Source organism: Bos grunniens, chromosome 28, assembly GCF_055505025.1.
Source record: "Bos grunniens cultivar Pamir isolate PY7600 chromosome 28, Bosgru_T2T1.0, whole genome shotgun sequence".
NCBI lineage: Eukaryota > Metazoa > Chordata > Mammalia > Artiodactyla > Bovidae > Bos > Bos grunniens.
In genome coordinates, this window is record NC_141192.1 from 8,367,499 (window position 1) to 8,381,335 (window position 13,837).

The window sequence follows — 13,837 nt, forward strand, 5'->3', positions numbered from 1 at the left end:
TGAGGCCCCACTCGCCTGCCTCTGAACAATTTGTGGCATTTAGTGTATATGCTTGAAGCTTAATCTGTCATGCCCAAGTTAAGCAGATAGGCATCCATTGTTGCTCCTGGGATGAATCTGTCCTACTTACTGAGGAGGAAATTGTGCTGCTGGCATAAAAATCAGATTTAAAAAACAATCCTCTGGTTGTTAGAAATCTATGAGATCGACAAAAGAATTCAAAGAGACCGTTCTGTCAGACAGGAGCCATGGATTCTTTCTTTAGAATACGCTTTGTTTTCTGACTGTAATAAACTATTAGATGAGGTCTATGGCAGTTGGAGCTATCACAGTGAAAGGCACTCAGGTAATTTTTCCACCTTCCACTGTGAGCTAAAGTGGAATAAAGGTAATGAGGCAGGCTTTCCTTAGCACCTTTTCAAACCTGGCACACTGGAGTGTGTTTGGTAATTTTCCCTATAGACTGAGAACAAAGACTTCTGATACATGGACACTTCAAATACCCAACAGGCTATGGAGAGAGTTTGTTTAAGCAGACACATATTTTCATAAACTTTAAGAAATTCATTTACTGCACTTGAAATAAAGCAGGCATATTACTGATTCGCTAATTGTACAAAGTCAGAAAATACTTAAGATGGAAGCACATTTGTGATGAAAAAATAAATTTCTGTTCTCTGAAGCTGCCCTAACACCATCATCTTTATTCTGAGTTACTTGATTCACAGTGTTTTAGTTCTCATTTTCCTTAATGATGAGTTAGGTGCTAGGTGCGTGCATGCATTCACTTCTGAGGACTTATTTTCCAACATATGTGGGAGATTTTAAGCACACTTCACTCTTTGTATCTTCATTTAACGTGACAATGGTATGCTTGGGAGACTGCTGCTTTTAAGGGGAAGTGCTTTTGTTTTGTTTTGCTTTTTAAGGGGTTTTCATCACTTAAAATGCATTACTCCATTTGTGTGTAGAAAAGAAAATAAGGAAAGATGTTTGAAACTGTTCTAGTCTTCAACTGATTTGCCGTGGCTTTGAGCCCACTCTGCAGTGTTCAGGCCTCATGGGTTACCAGGAAACTTGCAAAGTGCCTGCCGTCACCCTGCCTTCCTATCAGCATGCTGTAGATAATAAGGTGTGATGAGACTGAAGTAGCCCCGCTCCAGTTAGGAAACCCACCAAGGGCTGTGTGACTAGGCATGAGGCAAACTCTGCTCCTTTGTTAAGGTGGTTATGTATCCCCGCTAATTGGTGCTGGGTTTTATAACAAATTAAAGTTTCCACTTAAAAATCACACATGTCACCTTGATAAGTTCAAATCCATCCAAATGTGAAGACAAAATGTGCCTAGCAGGTAAAGTCAGTGAGGTGGATTGAATTTATGACACTATTAAACACATAAAGCAAAGGAAAAAATGTCTTAGGATGCATTCTATTGCATAGATTGAGTTTGGCAGACCTTTTGACAGTGTGATAAACAGCATATCTTTTCAAAAATATCACAGCATGTTTGTTGTTGTTTGTGTTAGTTGCGGGGAGGGGTGAATTTTGAGACTGCTTTTTAAGATTTTTGCTCTCTTGAGAGGTACAGGTATAAGAACAAAAGAAATTCATATAATAGAAGTTCTTTCTGCTTGTTCATCTTAATAAAGCATGATGGAATTAATAAAATTTTAAAAGTACATACGTAATCTTTAATGGTAAATACATTTTTTTAAGCATATGTCTTGCCTTAATCAGGTTGAAAAGTGGAAGTGAAGGCTGCTCAGTCGTAATCAGGTTAATACTCTATTATTTTTCTACTCTGCATTGGTTCAAAGCTCCACTGAATTCATCCACTCCTGTTCTCTGAATTTATTTATCCCTGGAAAGCCTTGCATCGTGATAGCAATTTTATTAAAATATATCAACATTCCCTGGTGTTCTTACACATAAGCCTTTTTTTTTCCCATACAACTAGATGGCCAGTGGAGAAGGCAATGGCACCCCACTCCAGTACTCTTGCCTGGAAAACCCCATGGATGGAGGAGCCTGGTAGGCTGCAGTCCACGGGATCGTGAAGAGTCCGACACGACTGAGCGACTTCACTTTCACTTTTCACTTTCATGCATTGGAGAAGGAAATGGCAACCCACTCCAGTGTTCTTGCCTGGAGAATCCCAGGGACGGGGGAGCCTGGTGGGCTGCCATCTATAGGGTTGCACAGAGTCGGACACGACTGAAGCGACTTAGCAACAGCAGCAGCAGATGTCCAAAGAGTAGGTTCAGAATAGGAAATACAGCCACAGTTGATAAACAGGTGTGTAAAGAAAATGGGAGAAGTCTTACTGTCAGTAGAACAACCACAGTGTAAACTCAATCTCCCCTGGAAAAAGAAATGGCAATCCACCCCAGTATTCCCGCCTAGGAAATCCCATGAACAGAGGAGCCTGGCAGGCTACAGCCTATGGGGTTACAAAAGAGCTGGACAAGACTTAGCAACTAAACAACGATGAAAACCCTGAATAGGGGAGACTGGCTCCTGGCAATGAAGTGACGGAAAGAAATTGGAGATTCTGAGCCAAGTTTAAAATGTCAGCAACGTATCTCTCCTGGTGAGTTTTGGGGCCAGGCCCCTCACTTTCTACAGTGATAGGGCCAGTTGTATGGTTTCAAATGCAGACCTCACTTTTCTACCCAATACGTCCTTCTAGTTTGGCACTCAGCCCCCTCCCACTTGTTCAGCTGTATCTATAATAACAAGCCACCCCTTCTATTCATTTCCTTCTTATACACAGTCCCTGAAGAAAAGCCCAGCTTTAGAGAAAAGCTTTAAAAGGCAATCCTTGGACAAAGGAGAAGAGGACAATACTGACAAAGATGAGAAATTACAATATGCATACTTGTCAGCTAGAAGCAAATACTTGATTTGTCTTGGGTGTTAAAACAGATGCAATGAACCTAGCACTCTACCTGGGTGCAGAAACCTCCCCCAAAGAGATTTTTTTAAATGTTTAGCTCAACTGCTGATGTTCCCACAGAAATGGGCATTCTTTGGCCAGGAAAAAGTGGTTACCATGGCCATCAGCCCACATGGCTAACTTCAGACCATGCCCATCTGTTTTGTTACAATACTCATTCCAGTTTATTACTTTGAAATCCTTTTCTGAATAGTAACTAAATTAGAACTAATAATAATAATGACTTCGAGTGAAAATGAAAGAACTCTCATTTGTGACCAACAACCTCCCTACATTTCCAGATTATTCTTCCATTTCTCCCACTTATTCCTGTCAGGAGAGCAAAGCAAAGCAAAGCAAAAACAACACACAACTGTCCCATTGGGGAACGGTACTATCCATCCTCTGATTCGATTCCCTGGTCATTGACTCATCAATGGGAGATGTAATCATTGCTTCACATCCTTCTTCTCCACTCCTACCCTGTCTTCACTACCAGTCTCTGTTATCTACATGGATGGCTCAGCCAACATAAAACTTTCTATCACATCTTCCTCAACTATATCATAATGTTTAGCTGTTGAGTTTATAGCCTGTTCTCTGTTTAGTATTTGCATGGGTGTACTTTACACAAAAACTAGAAAAGGTCAGTTTTCATTCCAATCACAAAGAAAAGCAATGCCAAAGAATGCTCAAACTACTGCACAATTGCACTCATCTCACACGCTAGGAAAGTAATGCTCAAAATTCTCCAATCCAGGCTTCAGCAACACATGAACCGTGAACTTCCAGATGTTCAAGTTGGTTTTAGAAAAGGCAGAAGAACCAGAGATCAAGTTGCCAACATCCACTAGATCATCGAAAAACAAGAGAGTTCCAGAAAAACATCTATTTCTGCTTTATTGACTATGCCAAAGACTTTGACTGTGTGGATCACAATAAACTGTGGAAAATTCTGAAAGAGATGGGAATACCAGACCACCTGACCTGCCTCTTGAGAAACCTGTATGCAGGTCAGAAAGCAACAGTTAGAACTGGACATGGAACAACACACTGGTTCCAAATAGGAAAAGGAGTATGTCAAGGCTGTATATTGTCGCCCTGCTATTTAACTTCTCTGCAGAGTACATTATGAGAAATGCTGGACTGGAAGAAACACAAGCTGGAATCAAGATTGCTGGGAGAAATATCAATCACCTCAGATATGCAGATGACACCACCCTTATGGCAGAAAGTGAAGAGGAACTAAAAGCCTCTTGATGAAAGTGAAAGTGGAGAGTGAAAAAGTTGGCTTAAAGCTCAACATTCAGAAAATGAAGATCATGGCATCTGGTCCCATCACTTCATGGGAAATAGATGGGGAAACAGTGGAAACAGTGTCAGACTTTATTTTGGGGGGCTCCAAAATCACTACAGATGGTGATTGCAGCCATGAAATTAAAAGACGCTTACTCCTTGGAAGGAAAGTTATGACCAACCTAGATAGCATATTCAAAACCAGAGACATTACTTTGCCAATGAAGGTCCTTCTAGTCAAGGCTATGGTGTTTCTAGTGGTCATGTATGGATGTGAAAGTTGGACTGTGAAGAAAGCTGAGCACCGAAGAATTGATGCTTTTGAACTGTGGTGTTGGAGAAGATTCTTGAGAGTCCCTTGGACTGCAAGGAGATCCAACCAGTTCATTCTAAGGGAGATCAGTCCTGGGTGTTGTTTGGAAGGAATGATGCTAAAGCTGAAACTCCAGTACTTTGGCCACCTCATGCGAAGAGTTGACTCATTGGAAAAGACTCTGATGCTGGGAGGGATTGGAGGCAGGAGGAGAAGGTGATGACAGGATGAGATGGCTGGATTGCATCACTGACTTGATGGACAAGAGTTTGGGTGAACTCTGGGAGTTGGTAATGGACAGGGAGGCCTGGCGTGCTGGAGTTCATGGGGTTGCAAAAAGTCAGACACGACCGAGTGACTGAATTGAACTGAACTTTACACAAAGCTTCTATAATCCTGTTCCCACTTTAAACCCTAGGAATGATACCAGGAAGGAAAAAAATGAGCAAGCACATGTGGTTATTATATTACATACATATGCCTAGAGACCTTCTACTGCACATATTTGCAAAAATGCATTTTACATAATTTACAGAGAGAAATGCATGAAGGTTAGAAATGTTTGCTTCAAACATGGTATAGGATCTGGTCTCTCCATGCATTTTAGAGAAAGTATGCACGCTTCTTTCTTGGAAACTTGATTTTAGACATAAAATTTCAACTAGCAGAAATCAATTAACTTCACAAGAGAAATGGTGGTGAACTGTATGGTTTGCTTTCTGACTGTGGCAACTTTCATTCATAGACAAAAATGGCAATTACTCTTTGATATTACAGGAAAGGAGACACTTTGTCAGTGATACACAAGTCTGCCAATTTGGAGGGGCCTATTAAATGCTGATTTGATTAAAAAAAAAAAACAAAAAAACACTCCCTCCAGGTATTCTTCTTTATCTCCTGCCAATTCTCCTCAGCCTCAAAGTCAGTCCTTGGTTTGGGAAAATGGAAAAATCATCAGGCATTTAAACTTTACCTATTAGGTGCAGGGTGGTTTGGAGCACATCCTGGTTTTTAAAGCTGGGATTGGCTATTTCCTAGCTGCTTAGCCTTCCTCTACCTTCTTCCTTCTATCTGTAACATGGAGATAACAATAGTAGCTCCCTCCTAGTGTTATTATTAGGAATAAATAACACTTGTTGTTTTGGTAAGCACTCAATGCATGATAGTTCCTTTAAAAAAAAATCTGTGAATTTGGAATCATCATCCTAGCTATTCAAGTGAAGAAACAGAGGTTCACAAAGGTTAAGCCTCTTGTTTCAAAATCATACAGCCAGTAAGTCTTCGAACAAACTCAACTAGGGTTGATTTTAAAGTCCTTGTTTGATCTGTGGAACTTTCTGGCATTCTTCATGGAAATTGTATAGATACATAAACCATTGTTCTTCAGCTGTCTTTCCCAAGATTAGTATTTAAAAATATGGTCCAAATATCATGAAAAGAAGCCATGATTCATGATAAGAAATAAAGACCTAGGTTTAAACATTACTAGACAATTTCAAAATGTTCTTAAGCAAACCATGTCACAGAGGCTGGTTACTGATTTAAAGGCAAACTTCCTAAGCTTGGATTAATTTAACAGCTATTCACCAACTATGGATGGGAAAGCTCTGTAATAGGAGTACCACTTGACATTTCTCAAAAAAAAAAAAAAAAATGACATTTCTTGATTGCAGACTGTTCTAAGTTTAAAAAAAAGGCAAAAGCACAGAGGATACAGTTTGACCAAGGTGACTAAACTGCCCAGCACTGAAGAAATGAGGAGCCCTGAAGTCAGAATCCCAAACCAGGTCTCTATCTGAACGCAGATGTGTGCCGGAAAGACTAGAAACTTTTCGAGGTAAGCATCTGCAGCCTAGAGCTATAGGCTCAACAATTACTTATGATGTTAGAACCCATTCCCTTCCCTGCCACTCACTGCTGAGGCTGAGATCTAGGTTTTGCTATGAAGAATACTGTGACACTGATTAAGGTGTAAGCTTTCTTTAGCTGAATTCAGAACTCAATTAAGTGGTCTTATTTAAAAGGAACACTAATTAAGACAGCAAGATATTTAAGCTAACCAAAATTGGAATTAAATTTACCTATAGCCTAGCTGTAGGTACTGTCTTTCTAAAGTCCTTTGAACTATAAATGGAAGATTAGATTTGAATTCTTTTACACTGCAGAGCAACAGCTGTCTTTGAACTCATGAAGATCTTCTGAAGTGTTATCAACATATCACAAATTCCATGGCTGAGGCAGTTTTTGCTTACAATGTCACTTATCTTACAACTATGATTATTCTTGCTAATGAAATTATACCTACAATTTTCAGAAAATATAAGGATTTTTTTTTTTAATTTCCCTTTAACCAAGTTTGGATTGTAAAGTGGATGGAGCCTATTATACAGAATGAAGTAAGTCAGGAAGAAAAACACCAATACAGTGTATTAACACATATATATGGAATTTAGAAAGATGGCAATGATGACCCTATATGCAAGACAGCAAAAGAGACACAGATATAAAGAACAGACTTTTGGACTCTGTGGGAGAAGGTGAGGGTGGGAAGACTTGAGAGAATAGCATTGAAACATGTATATTACCATACATGAAATAGATCACCAGTCCAAGTTCAACGCATGAAACAGGGCACTCAAAGCCAGTGCACTGGGACCACCCTGAGGGATGGGGTGGGGAGGGAGGTGGGAGGGGGGTTCAGGATGGGGGCCACATGTACACCCATGGCTGATTCATGTCAATGTATGGCAAAAACCACTACAATATTGTAATTAGCCTCCAATTAAAATAAATAAATTGAAAATAATAAAGTAGATAGAGGCAAATTACTTCTTCATGAGACTGATATGATTTCAGAAGTAAGTTTGAAACCATCTGCTCAAATTTACGAAGTGTGCTGCATTCAGTTAATACTTGAGCCCTAAAGACAAAAAGGAAAAAAAATGATTTCAAGTCTGATAAATTATATATATATATATATATATATATGTATATATATATGTGTGTGTGTGTGTGTGTAAACCATGCGTGTTCTCAACTGCAAGTTCCTTTCAATCATGTGTAAATATTAGGTACCTGGTCCAGTGGTCACCCATACAGTTCACTGGTCAATTTTAGCACCAGAGAGACAGAACCTGTTTACATTATCATCTTACTCTCATATATGGCACATTCACTTTTGAACACTTTTGAGTTCTCATGTTAGTTTGAATAAATTTTTGGCCTTTATAGAAATTTCTGCCCCTATTTGGTCAAGAGCCTCACTTACCTTTGCTACCACATTAACAAAATTAAAATACATAGGATGGCATGAAGGTACTACACAGATTAAAATACATAGCGATACTATCCAAAGCAGCCATGTGGGCAAAATAAAGCCATTCTATCTAATTTAGCTTTGGCTTTACTGCATCTTAAAAAAAAAAAAAAGACTCTTTTTAGGGTAAGAAGGTAAATTAAGAAGTAATTTATTGGCCCTCTTGCAGGAAGACTTCCCAAATTCAATATCACATTAGAGGTAGTACAGCAATAGTCGCCTTTATCGAGAACGAAAGGGTCATGGGGTAATAGTGACAAGCAGAAGATGGATGGATTTCTGCTTTATCAATTCAAATTAACAAAATGCTATGCTATTAATTTCCTGTATACACAAAATCTATTGTGACAAATGTGAGATTCTAGATTTCAAGGGACGTAGCCTACTGTGGTGGAAAGGAATGTCCTATGGATGCAGAATGACTCCCATTTCTGCCACTGAGAGATGTGACAGAGGTCGGTGATAGACCTCCGCACGGCGTCAGGGGCTCATCTCTAAGTGGAGTTATGAGTCTTGATTTACTGTGTGTGTTCTGTACACACTGCATGGACCCACATTGCCCCTCATCCTTATAAATATGCTTAATAATAAGAAAATTTAGGCAAATAATTTACGTTCTAACATTAAATTCAGAGGAGAGTCATGCTCTCTTCCCCCACTTCCTTAATGCAAAGTTCCCATGACTGTCTTTGATATTTCTCAGCCAACAACAGACCAGGATTTACTGTCACATCTACTCCCTATGTGGCTTCCCAGGTGGCTTAGATAGTCGAGCATCTGCCTGCAATGTGGAAGACCTGGGTTTGATCCCTTGGTCAGGAAGATCCCATGGAGAAGGAACTGGCAACCCACTCCAGTATTCTTACCTGGAGAATCCCATGGACAGAGGAGACTGGAGGGCTATAATCCACGGGGTCATAAAGAGTTGAAATGACTGAACAACTAGCACACAGAATACTCCCTATGATCCCTCCTTCTTAAAATTTTCATGTAAGATATCACCAGGGCTTGCCTGGTGGCTCAGACAGTAAAGACTCTGCCTGTAATGTGGGAGAACTGGGTTCGATCCCTGGGTCAGGAAGATCTCCTGGAGAAGGGAATGGCTACCCACTCCAATATTCTTGCCTGGAGAATTCCATGGACAGAGGAGCCTGACAGGCTGTAGTCCATGGGGTCACAAGAGTCGGACAAGACTGAGCAGCTAATACTTTCATTTTCAAGATATCACCAACATAGTGAGATTAGCCAATCACAGACTTTCTCTGATGTTCAAGGTTCAACTAGTAGCAGATTCCTTCACTTGTCTCTCTCTACTCACTTGAAATTGGAAGAGTAATTGACTCGCATGTTCAGACTAGTCAATGGAAGAGAAGTGGCAATCATCTTTATCAGGTCACAGTTCAGCAAGAAATGTAAAACTGAGCCAGAATAAAACATTCTAAACTTACTATATTAGCCTGTTTGGGCTGCCATAACCAAGTATCATAGACTAGGTGGTTTAAACAATGGAAAATCATTTTCTCACAGTTCTGGAGCCTAGAGATCCAAGATAAACATGCGAGCAAGGCCTGGGTCTGGTAAGGGCTCTTTTCTTGGGTTGCAGATGGCTGTCTTCTGCTACCTCACATAGTGGAGAGATTGACCTATCAATAGTTCTCCCACATCAATCTCTCTCCTCCTCTTCTTCTAAGGCCACCAATCCTATCAGAAGAGGACCCTACCTATATGGTTGCATTTAATCTTAATTACCTCCTAAAGACCCACTCTCCAGATCCAGGTACACTGAAATTTAATGCTTGAATGTAATGAGATTTCAGAAGACACAATTCAGTCCATGACAGTTACTAAGCTAGGTAATTTATATCTAGAGCATAGCAAAGACCAGAATTTGGATTCTCCCATGTTTAGAGTTTCCAGATAAAATATACAACATCCAGTTAAATCTGATATTCAAATAAACATTTTTTGGCAATAGTGTGTTCCATGTGTAATACTTGGGACATACTTACACTAAAAGTGCATTGATTATATTTATTTGACATTTCAATTTAACTGGGTGTCCTAAATTTATTCTCTAGACCGGGCAGTTGTAGGTAGATGAACTTCTGATTAGTCAAAGAAGAAAGAACCATCAACAGGAACACCTAGATTAAAGTTAATGTATAATATTTTTGCTATCACTGTAATTTGTTCTGATAAATTTATCAATCTCTTGTTTTAAATATAATGAGCCTGAGCATATTATATTTAATTTTATCCACCAAGCAAGGAAGATAATCATAGAGTCTGGAGGAGGCACATTAAGTTTCTTAATTTGCTAGTTCTTCAATGGTCAAAACATTGAAAGGCTACTTCCAGAATGTGATGAACATCAAATGAAGCAACGTTGTTTGTAGATGTTAGGTACAGATTTGTGACTCAATTGTGTGGATCACTAGCTACCACTTTGCATAAATTCTGAATAAATTGTAAGAGCATCCTGGCCAGGAGCCCAGGTAAGACCAAAGGAATAAATACGGTCCATTCTTTCTCCTTATTTCTGCAACTCACTCTACTTAGGATCACTTTAATACTGAGGCATTCACATGCTGTTGAATTTGAAAGGCAGTGAACACAGATGTGGAACATAGGGCAATGATACCTCCAATCAAAGACACAACATAAGAAGAGACTCCTCTGGAGGACTGTGAGGTCCTTTCTGGATTTGAGTGCTTTCAGAAGGAGACAGTGAGTGAGTATGATATCAACAAGAGATCAAACGGGCCAGCCTTGTTTCTTGCCTGGATACTGTGGGTGATTCCCTGAAGCAAAGCAGTACACAGCTTGATAAGGAAAAGTGAAAAGGAAATAAATCTGAGAGATTAATCTTATTTAAAAGGCATCTTTGTGATTGGCATTATAAAGGAGAGAAGGAGCTCATTAGCAAATGAACTGATAAAACCATGCACAGCATGCTTCAAAAAGAAGTGGGAATAATTATTGCCTAAGAAAGGGGGCAAAATATCCACACAATGTCATTCACAAATCTGTTTGCAGACATCACAGAGCAAGCTGCAAAAAGTCCCACAGCTTTCAGATTTAATTAAGTGAAGAAAGCCAAAAAGGGACTCGTACAGTTCACATGCCTGAATCATAGAAAATTCTACATGAAACATGATTTTTTTTTAAAAAAAAGACATTTTAGAAACCCCTAGGGTTTGCCAAACCCTCATTCAATAGCATAATTTTCCCTGTTTCTAGCAGGATATTGTGCAGTCCACTAACAGGGTGCAGCATTTCTGCTGGCTAAAGGAAGTGGGCAGCTTTGATCAGAATTCACAATAATATATCTCCCTTGTGTGATAAATGATTTACTGCTGAGGATAAATGGATATAATCTTTCATTATGCATGACATTCATCAGCAACAAGGAAGCGTTGGACTGAATGGAAAGTGATTTCATATTAAAAGCCTCATGCAACTCAGACTGAGATGAAAGTGAGGTCTTGCCTTGAACAACAACAAAAAAAGGCACAGGCTTGTAAGTTTAAATGGATGCTCAGTCAAATATAATCGTTACTGTAAGTCTGGAAATCTGTTAGAAGGAAACCAGGGAGATATGTGACTAGATCAACCCCTCAGTTTTGCCCCAAAAAAGCCCCATTTCTTAACCATACTATTCTACTTACTGAAATGTGTCATTAAGTCTAACTTTGAGAACTGCAAATAATGACAGAACCAGGTAGAGAGGAGTGGGAAGAAATGGCAGGTTGTGTAAATGACTTAAATTTCCATCATTATGGAAAGTCAATGCATCATAACTAAAATAGATAAAGAAAGAAATAGTGGCTTAATATTTTATTTAGAGATACAAAGTTAACAACCAGGAAAATGCCAAATATTAGTGAAATGAGAGTGGGGAATTAGTGCAAAAGGATAAGACCAAGGCTGGTGGCTTTTCATGATAAGCACACTTACATTTTTTTTTGTTTGTTTATTATGTGTGTGTGTGTATATATACACATGCATACTTACATGATGAAGAAATTTAAGTATGGAAGTAGAGCAAATTATTTAATTTAAAAAATAATTCTAGTTCTTAGCTTCATTGGCTCCATGATCCAGTTTTTATATCACATCTTTGTTTGATTTTCAATAACAAGAATTTTCCCAATACTATAGTATATCTTAGAAACAAAAAGATATAACATGAAAGGCAATGCGTAAAGATGAGAAGGCAAGACTGGGAGAAATGCTCAAAAAAGACACATCTGATAAAGAAGAGCTATCCAAAATATACAAAGGAAGCTTAAAATTCTATATAGGAAAACAAACAACTCAATTGAAAAACAGGCCAAGACCCTAAAAGATATGTCACCAAAGAAAATATACAGAGGGAAAATAATCATATGAAACAATGCTCCACATTTAGAGTATCAGGGAAATGCAAATGAAAACAATGAGCTATGTCTGTGTACCTATAGAATGTCCCAAATTTAGAACACTGGCAACACCAAATGCTGACCAGGACGTGGAACAGCACAAACTCTCATTCCCTGCTGGTGGGAATGCAAAATAGTTCAGCCACTCTGGAGGACAGCTTGGCAGTTTCTTACAAAACTAAACCTACTCCTACTATGCAATTCTGCAATCATGTTCCTTGGTATTCACCCAAAGGAGTTGAAACGTATGTCCTCAAACAACCTGCACACAGATGCTTAGAGCAGTTTCATTCATAATTGCTACAACTTGGAGGTAACCAAGATGTCCTTCGGTAGGTGAATGGATAAATTAACTATGGTACATCCAGACAAATATTATTAAGTACTAACAAAGAAGTGAGCTATCAAGCCATGATAACACATGAAGGAAATTTAAGTGCATATTATTAAGTGAAAAAAAATTCAACCTGAAAAGGCTACATACTTATGATTCTAACTATATGACACTATGAAAAAGCAAATACTTTGGAGACTGTAATAAATTAGTGGTTTCCAGAGGTTGGGTGAGGGTTAAGAAATTGGTAGGCAGAGTACAGAGAATTTTTAGGGCAGTGAAAATACTGTGCGTGATACCATAATAATGGACATATGTCATTATACATTTACCCAAAACCATAGAATACACAACACCAAGTGAACCTTAATGTCAATTATGGGCTCTGTAAAATTATGCAGCCTCAATGTAGGTTCTTCAGTTGTAACAAACGTAATGCTCTGGTGGGGATATTGTTAAAGGGGAAGCTATGCATGTGTGGGGCAGAGAGTATATGGGGAATATCTGTATGTTCATTTTGCTGTAAACCTGAAACTGCTCTAAAAATATAAGAAACACACACACACACATATATATATAATCAAAATTCAGCTAGATGTAAGTAGAGATTGGAACCAAATCTAAATGTTTTTTTGATACTGTAGAACTGTGGAGTTAGATGAAATATAAACAGCATTGAAACCAGCCACCTCATTTTGCAGAGGATAAAATTTAAAACAAAGATGGGAGACTTGCCTAAGCTATCAGAGATCATAACTGATAGAATAAGGATTAGAATACAGATTCTATTTGTAAATCAGGTGCTCTTTCTGCCATTTCACATTTCCCATTGAAAAACAATCAGATCAGATAAGATCAGATCAGTCGCTCAGTCGTGTCTGACTCTTTGCGACCCCATGAATCGCAGCATGCCAGGCCTCCCTGTCCATCACCAACTCCCGGAGTTCACTCAGACTCATGTCCATCGAGTCAGTGATGCCATCCAGCCATCTCATCCTCTGCCGTCCCCTTCTCCTCTTGCCCCCAATCCCTCCCAGCATCAAAGTCTTTTCCAATGAGTCAACTCTTCGCATGAGGTGGCCAAAGTACTGGAGTTTCAGCTTTAGCATCATTCCTTCCAAAGAAATCCCAGGGCTGTTCTCCTTCAGAATGGACTGGTTGGATCTCCTTGCAGTCCAAGGGACTCTCAAGAGTCTTCTCCAACACCACAGTTCAAAAGCAT

At 39.1% G+C, this 13,837-nt stretch overlaps 1 protein-coding gene across 9 annotated transcripts in view; it reads right to left on the reverse strand.

Moving 5' to 3' along the window:
* The window catches only part of NRG3 (neuregulin 3), a 1,239,421-nt gene that overhangs the window by 317,560 nt on the left and 908,024 nt on the right, over positions 1-13,837 (reverse strand). The window lies entirely within an intron of this gene.